General features: G+C 35.8%; 1 protein-coding gene across 1 annotated transcript in view; it reads left to right on the top strand.

Annotated features, from left to right (window-relative positions):
* Dmd (dystrophin) overlaps positions 1-12347 on the top strand; it is a 1772476-nt gene that overhangs the window by 896558 nt on the left and 863571 nt on the right. The gene's annotated exons all lie outside the window — the stretch shown is intronic.

Below are 12347 nucleotides of genomic sequence, written 5' to 3' on the forward strand. Positions count from 1 at the left end.
TCTTAAATGACTGTTTTGTAGGAAAGATAGGTACTTGGCATGATTTCCACAGTAATGCTCAGGATTTTCACTGTAAAAACATGATTGTATTATTAAGTTATATTTAAACCACATTTGTTACTATAATCTTAAAAAGCTACTTAGGTCAAAAATGTTCAAATTTAAAGAAAGAAGAAAACCCAAAATAGAAAATGGTTGCTACTGTATTCAAGTACAATTAACCATTCTTTTGGATTGTATTGAATACACCTGAAGCCAAATGTATCTATGGGAATTGGAAAGCACAGAAAATGTATACATGAGATTTGGAAGTAGCTTCCAGTTATGGACTCTTGTTTTATAAAGAAGGACTTGATCTTTATTTACCAAGTGAGACTATTACAAATGAGACTATTGCACTAAACAGTGAAAACTCATTTCTATAGTTGTCACTTCATCCTACATGTGATCTACATGATATGTGGATTTTAATATTTAGGGCTAGAATACCTCATTGATGAACATCTTCGTTTAAATTGTATTCAAAAGAATGCTTGGTATTTATATATATAAATTATTTCCTACCTCCTTACATTCTTTATTGATGTTGCCTTACTCAGGAATAATGAAGAATTCTTAATGTATATAAAACAGACCCATGAGTTGACATGCATATGCATATGTATTTGCCAAAGTTAAAAAATAACATCATCTAAATACATTTTAACATTAAATTTTGATTTAAAATTTTACTATATTGAGATAAAGTAAACAACCCAAATTTATTATTAAATTACTTTCTTTGTAATTAATACCTTTTCCCTTCTGATTGAATTCTTGGTATTAATCACACAAGTATTTCCTTAATTAAATAACAAATGTGTTGATACAAAAACAGTTAGAAAGTTATATAATGTCACTCTTGAGGATGGGCTCAATGTAGTATAAAATAAGATTGTAAAAAATGAACAAGCTAATAATAATGGTATGAAATATTAAAATATATATCATTAAATCCTTATAATGGTGATTATATTGATTTGGAAGATTATTTTAAATACATTTTGTATCTTGTTTTTATAAATACCTGACCATATAGTGCTTGAACAAAACCTTTCTATTTTTCCTGATGAAGTTTGTTAAACAGGGTGACATTTAACTTGTAAAATCTCCTGACTTTCTTGTAAACAGCAAGTAAGGTCTAGGCAAGTTTTAAAAGGACATAAGCTAAGTTTTGTTCGTTCACATGCTTTGCAAAGGAACTTCCCATAGAATACTGCCTGCTTTATAACATTTTCAAATATGCCTATGAAATTGTATCATCACTTGATTAACGTGATGACTATCAGAAATGATGATTCAGAATTACTAATGAGTCATATATTGGGATTAGGTTCCATTTTGTATCCCCTCCTAACCAACTATTATATAAAGACATAAAATAATGTTTCCCAATTTCAACCATAATACTATGTTTATCAACGACATTGTTTTGCTACTATAAATCTTTATCTTTTTCTGCCTCTGGTGATGCCAATATGTCCTCACAGACATTTTTATCCTTTTATTCAATTTTCTTTTTTTTTGTTTGAAACTTGTTTTTATTATTATTACTGGCCCCCTCGAGACTTGCAGGACAGAGTTAGAAGTGGACAGGTAAGGTGTCTAAATGAATACTGTACTGACAGACAGAGGCCTCTCTGCATCAGAACATCTTGAGAAATAGGTATTTAGGCCAAAGGGCTTTTCTTTTCCTTGTCTTATAAAAGTCTGGCTAGAATAAATAGCAAAGTGGTTTGCAGCATAGCACAGAGTCTTGGTGGCTGATGTGACAGGATCCTGTCAGCCTCTGTAGAACAAGGATACAGAACCCAGCACTACAGGCAGCAGCTAAGGAGTTTCCCTGAACCTTCCAGGAACCTCGAATCAGATAAATCTGGATTCTTCAAATGGAAAGGAATTTCAGAATGAGCCAGCATATAGCAGGGTTAGAGTTTTATTAAGAAGAGAAAGGCAGTTTTAAAAAGAAGGCATTCCATGGGCTTGTGGAAGAGTTTTTTTTTTTTAATTCTTTATATATATATATTAATTCGACATATTTTTTATTTACATTTCAAATGGTTTCCCCTTTTTTGGACCCCACTCCCCAAGAGAAAGTCCCATAAGTCCTCTTCCCTCCCCCTGTTCTCACATCCACCACTTCCCACTTCCCCGTTCTGGTTTTGCTGAATACTGTTTCACTGAGTCTTTCCAGAACCAGGGGCCACTCCTCCTTTCTTCTTGTACCTCATTTGATGTATGGATTATGTTTTGGGTATTCCAGTTTTCTAGGTTAATATCCACTTATTAGTGAGTGCATACCATGATTGATCTTTTGAGACTGGGTTACCTCACTTAGTATGATGTTCTCCAGCTCCATCCATTTGCCTAAGAATTTCATGAATTCATTGTTTCTAATGGCTGAATAGTACTCCATTGTGTAGATATACCACATTTTTTGGATTCCTCCGTTGAAGGATACCTGGGTTCTTTCCAGCTTCTGGCTACTACAAATAGGGCTGCTATGAACATAGTGGAACATGTATCCTTATTACATGCTGGGGAATCCTCTGGCTATAGGTCCAGGAGTGGTATAGCAGGATCCTCCAGAAGTATGGAAGAGTTTTCTAAAAGAGAGCCACCCTTTAAGTGTCTTGGCAGGAGCCACATGCACCATTTTGGTGGCTCTCAACAGTTTTCAAATGATTGTTAAGACATTTTCTTGCTATATTTTTTGATAAAATTATAGGGCATCTCTGGAGCTGCCTTTTATTAGATTACAATGTGGTAAGATAAAACCGTGCGCCACAGGGTTTCACAATGGTGAGAAGACTTTTACTTTAAGTGGAGTTTCTGGCAAGAATCCTAGAAAATTGCAGGTTTGCAGCTAGGGAAAAATGAAAGGCCACATACATTTATTTAGACTTTAAGCATGGTTCTCTGATGTTTATATGTTTTACTTGAAAACATCTCTATATATTTAAAAACATATTTTGTCTCCCTGTCAGCAATGATCTTAGGAAATGTTAATTGAGTTGTCATTCTTGATTCTCTACTGTCAGTAGCTTCAGACTCAGGGGTGAAAGACCCCTTTCCCTTCTCACGTTCCCTTAAGTGTCAATGTCTGCTGTCTGCCCTGCTTCATCGCTACACATAACCCAGGCAGGTCTGGAACTCACTTCTCCTGCTTTAGATGACAAGACATTGAAAAGCACAGGTGCTACCAAGTACCCTGTGCCTGAGCTTTCTCAGACAACACAAACAGGGTTTGTTACTTCCCTTATAGTTTCTTGTCACACCTCCCAAGCAGAAAAACAAATGCAGCTACAAGACATTGAGAAGAGAGCAAAAGGACTCAAGCCAGAGATCTTGGGTTTGTAATTGGTCCTGTTAGAACATGAACTAATTAGTGAGCCTCACCCCTAGAAAAGCTGGGGTATGGTCAAAGGGCTATGTTCTGAAGTCATGTAGATAATAAAGTAAGTTGGTTGCTAGCCAGTGTGGTGGAACACATCTATAGCACAAGTTGCTAAGGAGAAGATCACATCAGCATAGGGGTCTTAGAGGCAGTTATTGGCCCAGATGTGAGACTAGTGTTAACATTTTAAATGAAAGCTTTGGGATTAGATCACTCTAGGTTTGACTTGCTGCCCATCACTTACTTGTATAATCTTTCGGTTTTTTTGTTTTTTGTTTTTGTTGTTTTGGTTTTTTTTAATTTTCTATATTCTTTGTTTACATTCCAAAATAATTTCCCCTTTCCTGATTCCCCCGTCCCCATATGTCCCATAAGCCCTCTTCTCTCTACCCATTCCCCAAGCACACCCCTCTCATTTCTCTGACCTGTTACTCCCCTACAATGCTGGATCAAGCCTTTCCAGGACCAGGGTCCTCTCATTCTTTCTTCTTGGAAATCATTTGATATGCTAATTGTGTCTTGAGAATTCAGACCTTCTGGGCTAATTAATATCCACTTATCAGTGACTGTATTCCATGTGTGTTCTTTTGTGATTGTGTTACCTCACTTAGGATGATATTTTCCAGTTCCAACCATTTGCCTAAAAATTTCATGAATTCATTGCTTTTAATTGCTGAGTAGTATTCCATTGTGTAAATATACCACATTTTCTGTATCCATTCCTCCACTGAGGTACATCTGGGTTCTTTCCAGCTTCTAGCTATTATAAATAAGGCTGCTATGAACATAATGGAGCATGTGTCCTTATTGTATACCAGGGAATCCTCTGGGTATATGCCCAGGAGTGGTATAGCAGGATCCTCCAGAAGTGTCATGTCCAGTTTTCTGAGCAAACTCCAGACTGATTTTCAGAGTGGTTGTACCATCTTGCAATCCCACAAGCAGTGGAGGAGTGTTCCGCTTTCTCCACATCCTCGCCAACACCTGCTGTCTCCTGAATTTTTAATCTTAGCCATTCTGACTGGTGTGTGGTGAAATCTTAGGGTTGTCTTGATTTGCATTTCCCTGATGACTAAGGATGTTGAACATTTCTTAAGGTGCTTCTCAGCCATCCACATTTATTCAGGTAAAAATTTTTGGCTCTGTACCCCATTTTTCAATAGGATTATTTGGTTCTCTGGGTTCTAACTTCTTGAGTTCTATGTATATATTGGATATTAGCTCTCTGTTGGATGTAGGGTTGGTGAAGATTTTTCCCAATTTGATGGTTGCAGTTTTGACTTTTGATGGTGTCCTTTGTCTTACAGAAACTTTGTAATTTTATGAGGTCCCATTTGTCAATTCTTGATCTTAGAGCACAAGCTATTGGTGTTCTGTTCAGGAACTTTTCCCCTGTACCGATGTCCTCAAGGGTCTTCCCCAGTTTCTTTTCTGTTAGTTTCAGCATGTCTGGTTTTAGGTGGAAGTCCTTGATCCACTTGGAGTTGAGCTTAGTACAAGGAGATAAGAATGGATCAATTCGCATTCTTCTGCTTGCTGACCTACAGTTGAATCAGCACCATTTGTTGAAAAGGCTATCTTTTTTTACACTGGACGTTTTCCACTCCTTTGTCGAAGATCAAGTGGCCATAGGTGTGTGGGTTCATTTCTGGATCTTCAATCCTGTTCCATTGATCTGCCTGCCTGTCACTGTACCAATACCATGCAGTTTTTAACACTGTTACTCTGTAGTATTGCTTGAGGTCTGGGATACTGATTCCCCCAGAAGTTCATAGCTATCCTGGTTTTTACTTGTTATTCCAAATGAATTTGAGAATTGCTCTTTCTAACTCTGTGAAGAACTGAGTTGGAATTTTGATGGGTATTGTGTTGAATCTGTATATTGCTTTTGGCAAGATGGCCATTTTAACTATATTGATCCTCATAATCCAGGAGCATGGAAGATTTTTCCATTTTCTGAGGTCTTCTTCGATTTCCTTCTTCAGAGGCCTGAAGTATTTGCCATACAGATATTTCATTTGTTTGGTTAGAGTCACACCAAGATACTTTATATTGTTTGTGGCTATTGTGAAGGGTGTCATTTCCCTAACTTCTTTCTCAGCCTACTTATCCTTTGAGTATAGGAAGGCAACTGATTTGCTTGAGTTGATTTTATAGCCAGCCACATTGCTGAAGTTGTTTATCAGTTGTAGGAGTTCTCTGGTGGAGTTTTTTGGGTCACTTAAGTAGACTATCATATCAGCTGCAAATTGTGATAGTTTGACTTCTTCCTTTTCAATTTGTATTCCTTTGACCTCCTTATGGTGTCTCATTGTTCTAGATAGAACTTCAAGTACTATATTGAAAAGATATGGAGAGAGATGGCAGCCTTGACTAGTCCCTGATTTTAGTGGGATTGCTTCATGTTTCTCTCCATGTAGTTTGATGTTTGCTACCGGTTTGCTGTATATTGCTTTTACTATGTTTAGGTATGGGCCTTGAATTCCTGCTCTTTTCAAGACTTTTAGCATGAAAGGTTGAATTTTTTCAAATGCCTTTTCAGCATCTAATGAAATGACCATGTGTTTTTTTTTTTCCTTTGAGTTTGTTTATGTAGTTGATTGCATTGATGGATTTCCATATATTGAACCATCCCTACATCCCTGGAATAAAGCCTACTTGATCATGGTGTATCATTGTTTTGATGTGTTCCTGGATTCAGTTGGCAAGAATTTTATTTAGTATTTTTGCATCAATATTCATAATGGAAATTGTCCTGACGTTCTCTTTCTTTGTTGGATCTTTGTGTGGTTTTGCTATCAGCGCAATTGTAGCTTCATAGAATGAGTTAGGTAGTGTTCCTTCTGATTCTATTTTGTGGAATAGTTTGAAGAGCATTGTTGTTAACTCTTCTTTGAAGGTCTGATAGAACTCTGCACTAAAACCATCTGGTCCCATGCTTTATTTGGTTGGAAGACTTTCTATGACCCCTTTTATTTCTTTAGGGGTTATGGGACTGTTTAGATGATCTATTTGATCCTGATTTAATTTTGGAATTTGGTATCTGTCTAGGAAATTGTCCATTTCCTCCAGATTTTCCAGTTGTGTTGAATATAGGCTTTTGTAGTAGGATCTGAACATTTTTTGAATTTCCTCAGTTTCTGTTATATAAAAGCATAAAATAATTTTTCCTAATTTCACCCATAATACTATGTTTATCAATGACATTGTTTTGCTACTATAAATCTTTATGTTTTTCTGTTTCTGATGATGCCAACATGTACTCAGACATTTTTATCATTTTATTCAATTTTCTAATGAATTATATCTATTCTTGATTAGTGGAAGCTAATTCTAGCCTCCTCCTTAACAGTCTTTGGAATTATCCCAGCTTTTGTTTGGAATTAACAATCTTCCATGTACTCTTCACTTTCTTTAGAGTAAAGCATATATAAAAACTAGCCTATGAGCAGTAGCCTTCTCCAAAGAATATTGATTCTTTTCTGGGAAACATTCTTAGGACAAACAATGTTTAAATATTTCTTTTGCAATGATCTGTTTCAGAGTACATAGAACCGGAAAGTTAAACTAGGCACACCAATAGACACTATGGTAGAAGACTGACAGTTTGATCAATGTTTATTATTTTTTATATATCTCTACAAGAAGACTTTGCCGGTATATAATCTAGGCTACTTTCCCCCAAGAAAATTGGCAATGCAAACAAGATAATGAGAATCATTCTTAAATGTATTTAAGGGAATCAAATGTTATTTAAAGACCTTAGTTCATTGCTTGGATGTGAATGGATGTTGTTAATTAGAAATGAACTTTATCTAATTCAGTAAAGTCAGCTGAGTAGGACCCCTCCTTGAAAATCTCCATCAGCAATTCATATTTTTCTATGTATTCCCTGTAACATAACCTTTTCTTTTGAGTTTCTAACTAGCTCTTAATACAGACCCCTCCTAACTCAAATAGCTTTCAGTATCCAGCATAAACCTAGCACCTTTACAGCTGCTGCATTTCTTAAAAATAACAGCCAAAATCTGTAGCATGATTGCAAAACTCTTCACTGTGTACACATTCCTTTAAATGTGTAGAGCTAGTACAGCTAATTTATAGAAAGCAATGTTAAAGAGTACTCACAATTCACATTCTACCCTCAGAATTACTTTAGAATTGCCACCTTTAGTCTACTTACTGTAATACTTGATCTTCTCCAGTTTCTCATCATCAGTTTAAACCTGGAATCTTACTTATATCATGGATTTCAGAGTTTACGAACTACATGGCCACAATATGATCCCAGCTATAATTCACGTTTTTTCCATGAACCTTATTTGAATTAAAATTTGAATAGTGAGACAAGTTTTATTTTTAAATAAGAATTCCTGTTTGTTTCTTTGCTTTTTTCTTAATTAAATCTTCTCACTAGGCTCTATTTCCTTTGTTCTTTCCTGTCATCATCAGATTTGACTAAAATCATGTTTCAGGCATGCTAGCCAAAAGAGTTATGTCTGGTCCAACCCAGACATTATCTGTAAGTGGCCAAAAATGCAGAATCTAACAAATTACTTTTTGATGGGGTTCTTAGGATATACATGTATACATAAACATTTGAGAATGACTACTTTTGGTAAACAAGCATCATCTTCATTTTAACATATCTGTTTCAGACCACTAATATTCAATAATTATTTCCACATAAACAATTTTTCTTTAACCTTTCTAGACCTCATATAGTGTGATTCAATGATAGTGGGAAAAGAGATGTAGTAAGAGTGGCAATAATACACAAAGACTTCAAGGATGTGGTGCTGTAGCTCTTATAACCCTTGCAATAACTGTGTGCCAAGTTGTGTTCTATTTTAAATTTTGTAAAGGATCCTTTCAGAAACAAACTGGAAAACTCCATGACCATGATTTTACACCTAAACAACTGTTTAAACCTAGATGCAGATCCAAATCCACAGTCCTTAAGCTAGATCCAGATTTGCACTGACTCTGTTTTTGAGAGTAGTGCAAACCACAGTTGCAGCCTTCTGCCTTTCTCCTTGCCTCCATTTACTAATGGGGGAGGTGAACATGGACTCAGCTTTTCAGTCATATTGACCAACACTTTCACTAACTCAGCATATGTCTGAATCACCAAATCATACAGTGTTCTTTCCTTCAGCATTTCCAAGTCCATTTGCTTTGCTTGCAATTTCTTTCCCTTTATTAAGTATGTTTTCTGAAAAATCCTACACATCCCCTCAAGACACAACTAATTGTTCTATAACTGTAACCTCTTTCCTTGTACAAGACAGTATATTTCCTCTACAGTTCTTTCAGTTCTTTTATTATACTCATTTTATTCACAGATCATACATATTGAGGGCAGGATAGAATAAATATTGTTCCTAACTATATAATTCATAATATACAGGTAAAAGTTTGATACATTTATGCATCCAGTAAGTATTTCCTTAACTCTAATAGTGAGAATATGCATTCATATTCAAATTAAGCTGAACAGTTAACATTTTACACTAGACATTGTTACTTGTGTTAGAATAGATCTGCAGAACAAAATGCTGCAATTGGATTTTTTCTTTCTAACTTTTAAACTGTAAAATGAATTCAGTTAATCTTTTAGGTGCTCTCTAAAACATAATATATTTATGAGACAGGTAGATGTACTATCCTTTGCTTATAGCAAAATTTGGAACTGTTAGTCAAAGAACTTGTATATTTATTTATATCATTCTTACTATAGCCTCACCAATACACTCTGGATGAAATAACTGAAAACCCTAAAATTGTCACTTTATCCTCATCTAGCCTATAGGCAGCTGATTTTTTAGATTAAATCCATATTATGCAGAGTTATTTTTGGAGTGCTCAGTTAGATCTTGGGGATATTATTATCCACAGGTGTCCTTGGAAAAGCTGGTCTCTTCCCATCTGTTCTCTGATGACTCTTGAAAAGCTTTCAAGGACAGTCATAATTCTTCATCAAAAGACTTTGAAAAATTAGCCTCATAGTTAATTCTTTTAGGCCATACTTTATTTTATTTTTTTGCAAGTTGGCAGGCTAGAGCACAACACACCACATAGACCAAATATTCCATTGTACAAACTGGACTGACAGTGTAACTTAAATAATTTCCATTATATTTACTCATTAAATTATGCTAAATGCTTCATTCTTTATTTAAATACCTTATCACTCTGATTTAAATTAAATAGAAAAGTTCTATAGATATTTTTAAATGATTTTTACTAACAATTCCGTGACTATATACATTGGATTTTTCCATTAGATAAAATTACTTGCCACGTGTTAGTGTACGTTTATGTCAACATTTTCTATTTTCTAATTTGGATAGTTAATTAATATTATATAAACTGATGTGATGGGATTTCATAGAGAAAAGTCCTGCTTTACATGAAAACTGAGTGAATTTCTTTGGTAGACTTGTTAAAATGGCTATATTAATTAATTGTTTAAGATTTGGTATGGGGATATAGATATTACAGAAATCTGAAATTATCTTACAATTCTAAATACTAAAAGCAAAATGCATAAAATGTTCAGGCAGTATACCCTTAATCTAGAAAAAAATTGCTGATCATCACCTGATTATACTTGATTGAAAACCATTTGCAAGTTGAAAGAAATAAGAAAAATGTGTAATATGTACAAATTCCTCCCCTGCAGTCATATGTTCAGTCAACATAAACAAATTTGATAAGAAAGTCCTAATACTGCATGTAAATTAAAATACTACTTACACATATCTGTGCTATGAGATGAAGGCAGTCCTAAGAAGAATATTCTAACATTAATTGGCTGTATCAAAAATAAGTTTTCAAATAAATCATACAATGTTTAAACTTAAGGCATTGTTAAAAAAATGTTTAAAAAATCATAAATAAAATTTAAAGGATGGTGAGGAGCTAGAGAGATAACTCAATCTTTTAAAAAGATGGAGAAATCAAGCTGGTACTGAGTTAGAAGCTTCATCTGTACTTGGGTAGATTTGTTATGCTGAAAGGTAGGATGCACACTGCATTGCAGTAATCAATAGTCTTATCAAACTCTAGCACTGCACTACAATTCCAAATCACCTGGAAAGATACTGCCATGAATATAATGTTGGCATGGATGCTATGGGTAGTACTAACCATGGTTTGAGTAGATTTGAGGCCTGTTCCACAAGACAAAATTCATGTGCATCATTATCAGGCCATGAAACTATGATTAGATAGTTCATAAGGTCCCATGAAGAACCTACCACTATGATTCTGCTAAATGGACATTGGATTAACCTGCCTTCAATCTCTCAACTTTTCTGATAGATGATTCCTTTTGCGTATATGATGATGAGCATAGAAACCCACCAACTGGTCGAAATGCATAAACTAAAAAAATGTGGAGCACACAGCCCCAATTGGATATCCCCTAGCTGAATACTCAACTGTCCCATTTTCTCAGCACTCATACATCTCTGGATTACCATCATTGATTGCAAGGAAAAGGTTCCTTAGTGAAGTTTGTGAATAGTATTCTTAATATTTTAATTATTTCAAGTAAAAATACATTTTGTCTCATCCAATAAATCCTTACCAGAGTTTCCCCTCCCTCTACTTCTAGCACCCTCCACCTTCCTGCTCCCTGCTAGATCCATTCCCTTTCCTTTCCTCTTTAGGAAGTAGTAGGTCTCCAATAGATGACAGCCAGACATGCCAAAGCAAGATACAAGTAGAAAAACAAAAGTCCTCATATCATAGCTGATCAGGACCATATAATAGGAGGGGAAAAACTACCAAAAATGAGTAAACAAATCAGAGATACACCTCCTTCCAGAATTAATTATTTCAGAAGAAAATCAAGCTAACAGCCATAACATATATGCAAAGAACCCGGTGTAGATCCATGCAGGTCCTATGTTTGCTGGTTCACTCTCTGTGAGCCCTTGTTTACTCTGCACATTAGATTTAGTTGGCTGTGTTCTCCTAGTGTCCTCCATCTCTGACTCCTACAGTCGTTCTTCCACATCTTCTGTTGGGTTCACCATTCTCTGAGGAAAGAGACACAACGGAGACTTCAATTTAGACTTTTCTGCATAATGTCTCACTGTGGGTCTCTGCACCCACTCCCATCTGTTGCCAGAGGAAGCTACTCTGATGACTGTTGGACAAGGAACCAATATATAGTATACCAGAGTATCACTAGAAATCATTCCATTGATTTTTTTGTCAGACATATTTGGTTCTACTGTAGGTATGTGGGCCATCTAGTCTTTGGGTCCTGGTAATCCAAATGTGTAAGGCATTGTTTCCCTCTCATGGCGTGGGCCTCAATTAAATCAGATATTGCTTGGCCACCATTACTCCAGCATATCTTGCAGTCAGAAAAGATGGTAGGTGGAAGGTTCTGTTGCTAAGTTGGTGTACAGTTTTCTCTTTATGTAGCCTGAAGAGGACCTTTGCACTAAAGAGAGTAGAATGTAAGTCACATCAGCTAGAACTTTTTATGAATAATGAGCTAAATGGAAGTTGTCCTTTCCAATGGAGTTCCATGGTCAGCTTACAGAGGAGATCCTTATGTCCAAGTATTAGCATGAGTTGTTTAGGGGCTCTCCATAAGACCCCTCTTGGCCAACAACTCAACAAAATGCAACCCAGTTCCACCAGGGGAAACCGCACCTGGCTACAGAAGATGGCCAGTTCAGCCTCTGTATCCTCCATTACCAGGAGTCCTTGCTAGGATAGACTCCAAGAAATTCACACTGCACTAGGTTTCAACACCAACCCCAAATCCCCTCCCCTCCCCTAGCCTCACCCCTGCCAATTCCAGCTGTCTTTCTTTTTTTCTGATTAATTTCTTTTTTGATTAGATATATTATTTATTTACATTTCAAATGTCCCCTTTCCTAGTCCC

This window comes from Apodemus sylvaticus, chromosome X (genome assembly GCF_947179515.1).
Source record: "Apodemus sylvaticus chromosome X, mApoSyl1.1, whole genome shotgun sequence".
Lineage (NCBI taxonomy): Eukaryota > Metazoa > Chordata > Mammalia > Rodentia > Muridae > Apodemus > Apodemus sylvaticus.